Source organism: Nycticebus coucang, chromosome 5 (genome assembly GCF_027406575.1).
Source record: "Nycticebus coucang isolate mNycCou1 chromosome 5, mNycCou1.pri, whole genome shotgun sequence".
In the NCBI taxonomy this organism is placed as follows: domain Eukaryota; kingdom Metazoa; phylum Chordata; class Mammalia; order Primates; family Lorisidae; genus Nycticebus; species Nycticebus coucang.
In genome coordinates, this window is record NC_069784.1 from 22,446,983 (window position 1) to 22,456,167 (window position 9,185).

The 9,185-nt window shown below is 41.5% G+C and overlaps 1 pseudogene; it reads left to right on the forward strand.

The window, feature by feature from the left end:
* The first annotated feature begins 6,594 nt into the window (after positions 1-6,594).
* Positions 6,595-6,730, forward strand: LOC128586834 (uncharacterized; annotated as a pseudogene).
* Positions 6,731-9,185: the final 2,455 nt, after the last annotated feature.

Genomic DNA, 9,185 nt, shown 5'->3' on the forward strand with positions numbered 1-9,185 from the left:
CGCGAGGGAGGCGGCCCGCCTCGTGCGCCCCAGGACGCGCCTCCTTCTCACCAGAAACGCCGCTGAGGAGCCGCGCGGTCCGGACTGAGCGGCCGCACGGCCGGGGCTGAGGGAAGGTGGGCGGGGCTGAGGGAAGGTGGGCGGGGCCGAGTGGCCGCGCGACCGGTGCTGAAGGGCCGGTGGGCGGGGCCGAGTGGCCGCGCGGCCGGGGCTGAGGGAAGGTGGGCGGGGCCGAGTGGCCGCGCGGCCCGGGCTGAGGGAAGGTGGGCGGGGCCGAGTGGCCGCGCGGCCGGGGCTGAGGGAAGGTGGGCGGGGCCGAGTGGCCGCGCGGCCGGGGCTGAGGGAAGGTGGGCGGGGCCGAGTGGCCGCGCGGCCCGGGCTGAGGGAAGGTGGGCGGGGCCGAGTGGCCGCGCGGCCGGTGCTGAAGGGCCGGTGGGCGGGGCCGAGTGGCCGCGCGGCCGGGGCTGAGGGAAGGTGGGCGGGACTGAGGGGGCCGCACGGCCCGGCCTGAGGGCCCGAGCGGTTGGGGGCTGAGGGGCAGGCGGCGGGTAACTCGCTGTGCCGGTACATGGCTTCAGACGCCAACTACGGCCGGGCAGTTGAACCCAGACCCTCCTCCCCGCGGGCGTCCCAGCCCGGTCCTCACCTCCCCGCGGGCGGAGCTGCCGAGCGCCGAGTCGCCAGCCCCTGGGAGGACCCCCAGCCTGGCTAAGCCGAGCTCCAAGCAATCGATCGCGGGGCCCCCCCACCCTCTCCCTCCTGCCTCTCCTTTTTTCTCCAAAAGTTTAGACCTGGTTTGGAATACAGTTGTATCACTCGCGGAATACTGTTTTCCTGAAATAATAAAGCTCTTAATCGTGGGTTTTAAGGACCTGTCAAGTGACACCTCTTCCCTAACTTAGCCTGCTTCTCTCCAACAACCGACCCGACATACATACCCCAGTTTGCCTTTCTCAGCAGAGTTAGCCAAGCCTCATTTCTGGGGCTTCCATTCTTTAAAAAAATGTTTCCTATGTATTACTTATTAAAATATCACAATGACACCCATAGGTTCTGTATTACTGATGAACTTATTCCAGAAATTATTCAGAAATAAATGTTTAAAAATAAAATGACGTTTAAATACGTTTAGCAAATATGAATTTACACACACAGACCAATCGTGTTCGAAGCTATAAACATGAGCAAACTAAGAAAAAGTTTTTTAAGTTTCTTTAACAGAATTGTTCTCTGAAGACTGGCAGGGAATGTTTTGTAGATGGTAGAATAACTAATGATGCCTTTCTTGCAGAGATATTTATCCTTTCTTTTGGACCCCACCTCCCACCCCTGCCTCTGACATCTAGGACCCCCGCTCTTTTCTTTGCAGTTCTTCTGTTTATTAGCAATATGACCTTGGAAAGACCCAACATTTAAGTCCTAGTTCTTCATTGTCAGTGATACCAATAAGCCCTAACTTACAGATAGTGTTGCAAGGATTAAATAAAATAATATTTGTAATAGTCCTACTGATACCGGACACACCTGGGTGGGGCTGGGAGTGGGGCATACCTACAGCTGGGTCCTACAGCTGGGTGGAGCTGGGAGGGGGGCAGACCAGCTGCTTCCATCTTGGCCGTGTTGGTACAGTGGCAGCCAGCTGGTTGAGCAGAGGAACCAGCTGGTTGGAGGGTAGGCAGTGGAGAGGAACCAGCGGGTTGGAGGGTAGGCAGCGGCCCCGTTGGAGGCTCCAGTAGCCAGAGGGGCCAGACAACTGCTGGGGAGACACCAGCTCCTTAGGTTTCCCTCCCCTTGCACTTGTGGCTGAACAGGGAACCCCTCTGAACAGGCCTGGGAATGAAAGGGATTGTAGCCATTCACTTGCGACCCAGACATGTTCCAGGCAAGCTGTCCTAGACACGCTAAATGTAACTCCCCAGGGCCCTATGCGACTACATATACCCCTAGACAAAGAGCCGGGAGACAGACAGACAGACAGAGAAGGAGAGAGAGAGCTTTTCTCTCCCGACTTGGGTTTTTTTTTTTTCTCTGCCAGGAGTTCTGGTATTTCTGTATTCTTTACTGTAAATAAGTCCTGTCTTACCACTGATCTGTGGTCCGTGGATTCGTTCTTCCAATCACCGAGACCAAGAACCTACTGAAGAGCGAAATTCGGTATCACTACCACTTAGTAAATTTTCAGTAATACTAATTTCTTTCACTTCTGAAATGTAGAATTATTCCAGTAATTTGATAAACCAATTGTTTTGATAATGATAAAATTATTGATATAATTCTTGAGTCTTTGGGGGGGGGAATAATGAATATTTTGACTGCATAAACTATTCATAATAAAAAGGCTGAATTAGGCGGCACCTGTGGCTCAAGGAGTAGGGCGCCGGTCCCATATGCCGGAGGTGGAGGGTTCAAACCCACCCCCGGCCAAAAACCACAAAAAAAAAAAAAAAGGCTGAATTATCATTCCTCTCAAAGATAATGGAGAGGAAATATGTTTTCCATGTACTTCATAGAGGAAAACTATCTTAAGGAAAGAGTGCATTTGTTATGAACTGAATATTTGTGAATACCCCAATATGGTGAAATTAATATGTTGAAAACTATTCCCCAATGTGATATTTGGAGGTGGGACCTTTAGGAGATAATTAGTACATATGAGTACAGCCTTAAGAGTAGGCTTAGTGCCATTTAAGAAGCCAGAGAGCTGGGTGGCACCTGTAGCGCAAGCGGCTAAGGCACCAGCCACTTACACCAGAGCTGGCAGGTTCACATCCAGCCCAGGCCTGCCAAACAATAACTACAACCAAAAAATAGCCAGGCATTGTGGCAGGCACCTGTAGTCCCAGCTACTTGGGAGGCTGAGGCAAGAGAATTGCTTAAGCCCAGGAGTTGGAGGTTGCTGTGAGCTGTGATGCCATAATACTCACAGGGTAATAGCTTGAGGCTCTGTCCCACCCTCCACCACCACCAGCCCAAAAAAAACAGAGAGCTAGCTTGACCTTTTTCTGCCAAGTGAGGATACGAGAAGACAGCCATTTTGCAAGATACCAGATCTGCCTGCACTGTGATATTGTACTTCCCAGATTTCCGGACAGTAAGAAATGAACGTGTGTAGTTTAAGCTACCCAGCCTCTGGTAATTTGTTATGGCAGCCTGAAGTACGCATTTGAACAACAGAATTATGGGATTCAGGAACAGGCTGGTACAGAGGAACTCTTACCTTCAAAGCACACGGTAAGAAATGGCTACCATATTCATAAAAATAATCTTTCATTTATTCATACATTTATTGAAGAATGCAGTGGGGATCTCACAGAGCCTCGCCTTTCTCCTAAAATAAAAATTTCAAAGCTTCAGTCTTTAAAAAGAAACATCAAGAGAATGATGAAGCCACTAAAAATTCCGTGGGGGGGGATGCCTTGGTTTTTAGTAATGTCGCCATGTTTCTCAAGAAAACATTTTAATCCTGAAGATTAAATTTTACAATCAGTCAGTGCACCAGTGCTAACCAATCCTTCGAATTAAATGACACAACTAATATTTGAAATAGAAAATCATCCAAATCAACTTCTAGCATGACCAAATAAGGAGCTCCAATAACTTACTCCCCAGGGAAACTAGTGAAAATTATAAAATAACAACTATTTATACCCTCTGAAAATGGTCCTAAGGGCAAGAGCAAAAAAAAAAAGAAACATCACTTCAAGAAAAATCTATTAAAATTCAGTAAGAAAGGCAAGAGTTTGTGGTGTTTGATACAAGACTTCTTCCCTCCCTGGTCCCAGTTTATCAAGGCAGAAACTCCATTCCAGATTGCTACAGGCAAAAACTCAACTCTCTCTTTCTCCAGCTCCTACATAGAAGCTGGGAGGGATTCTTTTCTTTTTTCTTTTCTCCTTCATTCATTCCTTCTCTTTCTTTTTTAGTTGTGGTAAAACAAACATTTATAATTTTAACTGTACATAAGTGTATAATTCAGCAGCATTAAATACACTCATAATATCATATAAGCATCACCCTTATCCATACCCAAAACTTTTTCATTATTCCCCCAAAGAATTTTGTACCTATTAAACAATAATTTCTCCTTTCCTCCCTTCCCAAGGAGCTGATAACCTGTATTCTACTTTCTATCTGAATTTGCTTATAAGTACTTCATATAAGTGGTATCATCAAATATTTGTCCTTCTATTTCTGGATTATTTTACTTAGCATAACGTTTTTAAGATTCATTCATGTTATAGCATGTATTAGAATTTTACTCCTTTTTAAGACTGAATAATATTCTATCATACGTATACAACACTTTTTTTTATCTATTTGTTATCCTGGTCAATGGACATTTGAGTTGCTTCCATCTTTTAGCTATTATGAATAATGCTGCAACAAACATTGGTGTGTATAAATATCTTTTCAAGCCCCAACTTCTTCTTTTTTTTTTTTTTTTTTTTTTTTTGAGACAGAGTGTCACAGCTCACAGCAACCTCCAACTCCTGAGCTTAGGCCATTCTCTTGCCTCAGCCTCCCGAGTAGCTGGGACTACAGGTGCCCACCACAATGCCCAGCTATTTTTTTGTTGCAGTTTGGCCGGGGCCGGGTTCAAACCTGCCACCCTCGGTATATGGGGCCAGCGCGCCCTACCCACTGAGCCACAGGTGCCGCCCTTGAGGCATAGTTTTGTTCTGTCGCCATGGCTAGAGCATAGAGTGCAATGGCATCTCAAAACAAATTCAAAGCTTGGGCTCAAGTGATCCCTTTGCCTCAGCCTCCCAAGTAGTTGGGACTACAGCCACAAGCCATCATGCCCAGTTATTTTTTTACCTTTTCTGTATAGATGGGGTCTTCCTCTTGTTTAGGCTAGCATTGAACTCCTGGCCTCAAGCAATCCTTCTGCCTCTGCCTCCCAGAGTGCTAGGATTACAGGCATGAGTTACCACTCCCAGCCCCCACTTTCAATTCCTTTAGATATATACCTAGGAATGAAATTACAGGGTCATATGGTAGTTCTGTGTTTAAAATTTTGGAAAACCACAAACTATTTTCCATAGTGGCTGAATTGCTTTTCATTCCCACTAAGAAGGCGCAAGAATTCCAATTTGTCCACATCTTTGTCAGTACTTGTTATTTTCCATTTTGAAATTATAACCATCTCGCAATGGTTTTGATTTACATTTCCCTAACGATTGATGGTGTTGAACCTCTTTTCATGAGCCTAATGGCCATGTTAATATCTTCCTTAGAGACCTGACTATTCAAGTCCTTTGCCAATTTGCGGGGGGGTGGGGTGGATTTAATCTTTCCATTGTTGTAGGTCTTTATATATTCTGGATAATAATAATTTATCAGATATGTGATTTACAAATATTATCTGCCATTTAGCAGGTTGTCTTTTTGATTTCTTTGCTTTCTTTGATGCACTAAAGTTCTTAATTTTGATGAAGTCCAACTTATCTATTTTTTCTTTTGTTGCCTGCGTTTTTGATGGCATATCCATGAAATTGTTGCTGAATCCAATATCATGAAGATTTTCTCCAATATTTTCTTCTAAGAGCATATAATTTTTCTTTTTTTTTTTTGGAGACGGAGTCTCACTCAGTCACCTTGGTAAAGTGCAGTGGCATTGTAGCTCACAGCAACCTCAAACTCTTTAGGGCTCAAGCAATCTTCTCACCTCAGCCTCCTGAGTAGTTGACACTATAGGCAATGGCCACAACTCCCGGCATTTCGAGATAATGGTCTCACTCTTGCTCAGGCTGGTCTCCAACTCCTGAGCTCAGGCAATCCACCCATCTTGGCCTCCCAGAGTGCTAGGATTAAAGGCCTGGGCCACTGTGCCCAACCCAAGAGTTTATAATTTTTAGCTCTTATGTTTAGGTTTATGATTTATTCTGGGCTCGTGATGGACCAACAAGGAATATCCATGTGCATTAGAGTTAAAGAAGGGCCCCATTTCAAATAACAAGTGGTAGTGTTTGGTTTCTAGAAAAACGGGGAGAGCTTTAAAGACAAACAATAGTTGCTCATGACATAGGAGCAAAATATGCTTTTTTTGATGTCCTGTGTTCTGGCTCATATATCCAAAATAACCCAAAATTTCTCTAATTTGTAATCTCTACTTCTTTTAAAATCTGATTAGTTGGCAGAAGTTAGTATTGAAAAATTATGTTGTTGACTCCAGAGAAGCAGGAACCAAGATGTTTTGAGATTTCAGGACTATTTTTCTGTGGATGACAGCCAGAAATGTGTTGTGTTATTTATAGTCGGTCATGGACAAGAAAAGGTAAGATCATTTGGGAACAATCTAAAGATTACAGAATTAATGTCTGAGAAATGTTTTCTGGAGTGGACTTAAAGTGGAATAAAGATACTCTTTTCTTTCAGTTTCACTCAAAGTGACATCTTTCTCAGCATATTCATATGCATACAAATCACATAAAAACATGTATAGCAAAGCATGCTCTAAACAGCTCTGAATTTTTTTTAACATTTTACTTTTCCTAATCTAACATCTGAACTGCCATATGTTCTTCATTTTTCCAACTCATTGGAGATTGCATGGCACATCACAAACCTTCATGGCCTAAAGCACACAATTGGATTGCTTCTCGGCTTTTTGGCTAAGATGAAGTGTAGTGTCTGTTCTTATCAGTTTAAAGCACATGACTAGAATATCTCTAACTTCAGAAGGCAAGGATTATTGATATACATGCAAATAAAAAAATGTACACTCCTCCAAATACAAATCTGATACAAAGCTGATACAAAGCTAAACAACCAAAAAATTTTTAAGTTTTAGTCACTTGTAAACAGAATGTCTCAGTTGATTTATATTTCCTAACTGAGAACATTTCTCATAAATTTCTTACTATACTTTCATTTCTGGATGCTAAAAATGAATAAACTCTTAGGCCAAATAAATAATACCAATTCCCTTATTATACTGAGAAACCTATAGTGATTGATTTCCTTAAGATCAAAAACTAGTCATCAGCAGAGCCAGAGAATTCATATTTCCCTATGCCTGGTCTCTTGCTCTTTCTAAAAACCATATTAGCTCCCTTGAATAATATTTAGCAGATAATACTTGGAATATTATATTCAGTTTTGGATGATTTGTTTTATAAGGAATATTGACAAACTAAAGGATTCAAAGGTAGGAAAAAAGAAGGGTTAAAGAGTGTAGGATTTAAAAGAATATCTATAGAAACAGGCTGGAGGATTGGGAGTGGTATTACATAATATGGACACAAAAAGACTAAGCGGAAATAATGCTCTTTTCTTTTTTTTTAATAACTGGATCTTATCAAATATTTGAGAGAGTCTTGTAGTGGAATAAATATCCTTTGTGCTTTTATAGGCCTGATTTCACAAGGCACAACCAGGACCACTGAATTAAAATTATAACTGAATGAGGAATAGATTTCAGCTATGAAGAATGATATGAAAAAGGCCTTACTATTTTTTCTTATAAAATTTATTGATAAATAATATATGTACAATAAACTGCATCTATTTAAAAGATACAATTCAGTGAGTTATAACAGTTGTGAAATCACCACCTTCTACTTTAAAAAAGAATTCAGAACATTTCCAGGACCCCTGAAATTCTTCATTTCCTTTATAGTCAATTGTTCCATCTGCCCTTGGCCCCAGGCAACCACTGACCTGTTTTTATCACTATAAAGTAGTTTGCATTTTATAGAAACAGAATCATACATCATATACCTTTGTGTCTGGTTTCTTTCATTCAGCCTAATGATGTTCATATTTATCACTATTGTTCTGTATATCAATAGTTCATTCCTTTTGCTAACAGTTGTTCAATATAGTTTAGTACTATTTGGGGAATAGTATTCCACATAGAATATACATTTTGTTTATCCATTCACCGTTTGATGGGAATTGAGTTATTTCCAATTCAGAGTCATAGTGAACAAAGCAACTATAAATATTTATGTAAAACTTTTTCTGTGGTCATACATTTTCATTTCTTTAGGCTATATACCTAGAAATATAATGAATAGATTGTATGACAACTTTTTTTTTAAAAAGTTTCATATTGTGGGCGGCGCCTGTGGCTCAGTGAGTAGGGTACCGGTCCCATATGCTGGAGGTGGCGGGTTCAAACCTAGCCCTGGCCAAAAAAAATAAAAAAAAAATAAATAAATAATAAAATAAAATATTAAAAAAAAAAGTTTCATATTGTTTTCCAAATTGGTTGTACCATTTTATGTTCCTAGCACCTGTGCATGAATTTTAGTTGATCTTCTCCCTTGCCAACATTTGTTATTGTCAGTCTTTTTCATTTTACCCCTTCTAATGGATGACTGGACAAAGAATACATATATGCTACAACATATATGTGTATGTATATACACCATGGAATATTATTAAGTCATAGAATAAAATCCTGTTATTTGTAACAACATGGATGAACCTGGAAGACATTATGTTAAGTGCAATAAACCAGGCATAGAAAGACAAATACCACATAATTTCATTCACATGTGGAATCTAAAAAGTTGATCTCATAGAAGTATAGATTAGAGGGCGGTGCCTGGGGCTCAGCTGGTAGGGCGCTGGCCCCATATACCAAGGGTGGTGAGTTCGTACCCGGCCCCAGCCAAACTGCAACAAAAAAATAGCCAGGCGTTGTGGCGGGCACCTGTAGTCCTAGCTACTTGGGAGGCTGAGGCAAGAAAATCACCTCAGCCCAGGACTTGGAGGTTGCTATGAGCTGTGATGCCATGGCACTCTACTGAGGGTGATAAAGTGAGACTCTGTCTCTCTAAAAAAAAAAGAAAAAGAAAAAAGAAAAGTATAGATTAGAACCGTAGTTACCAGTGGGGAATGGGGAGAAATTGGTCATTTGGTACAAAATTACTAGGGTACAATTAGGTAAGAGCAGTAAGTTTTGATGTCCTATTTATTGCACAGCTGGGCAACTGTCATTAATAATGTATTGCATACTTCAAAATAGCTAGAAGATCTTGAATGTTCTGGCAACAGAGAAATGATAAGTATTTGAGGTGATAGATATGCTAATTTTCCTGAGTTGATCATTACATAAAGTATGCATGTATCAAAACATCATATTAAAAAAAAATCACATTATACTCCATAAACATGTACAATAATTACATGTCCATTAACATTTTTCAAAGTAAACATAAGAAGATTTTTGAATC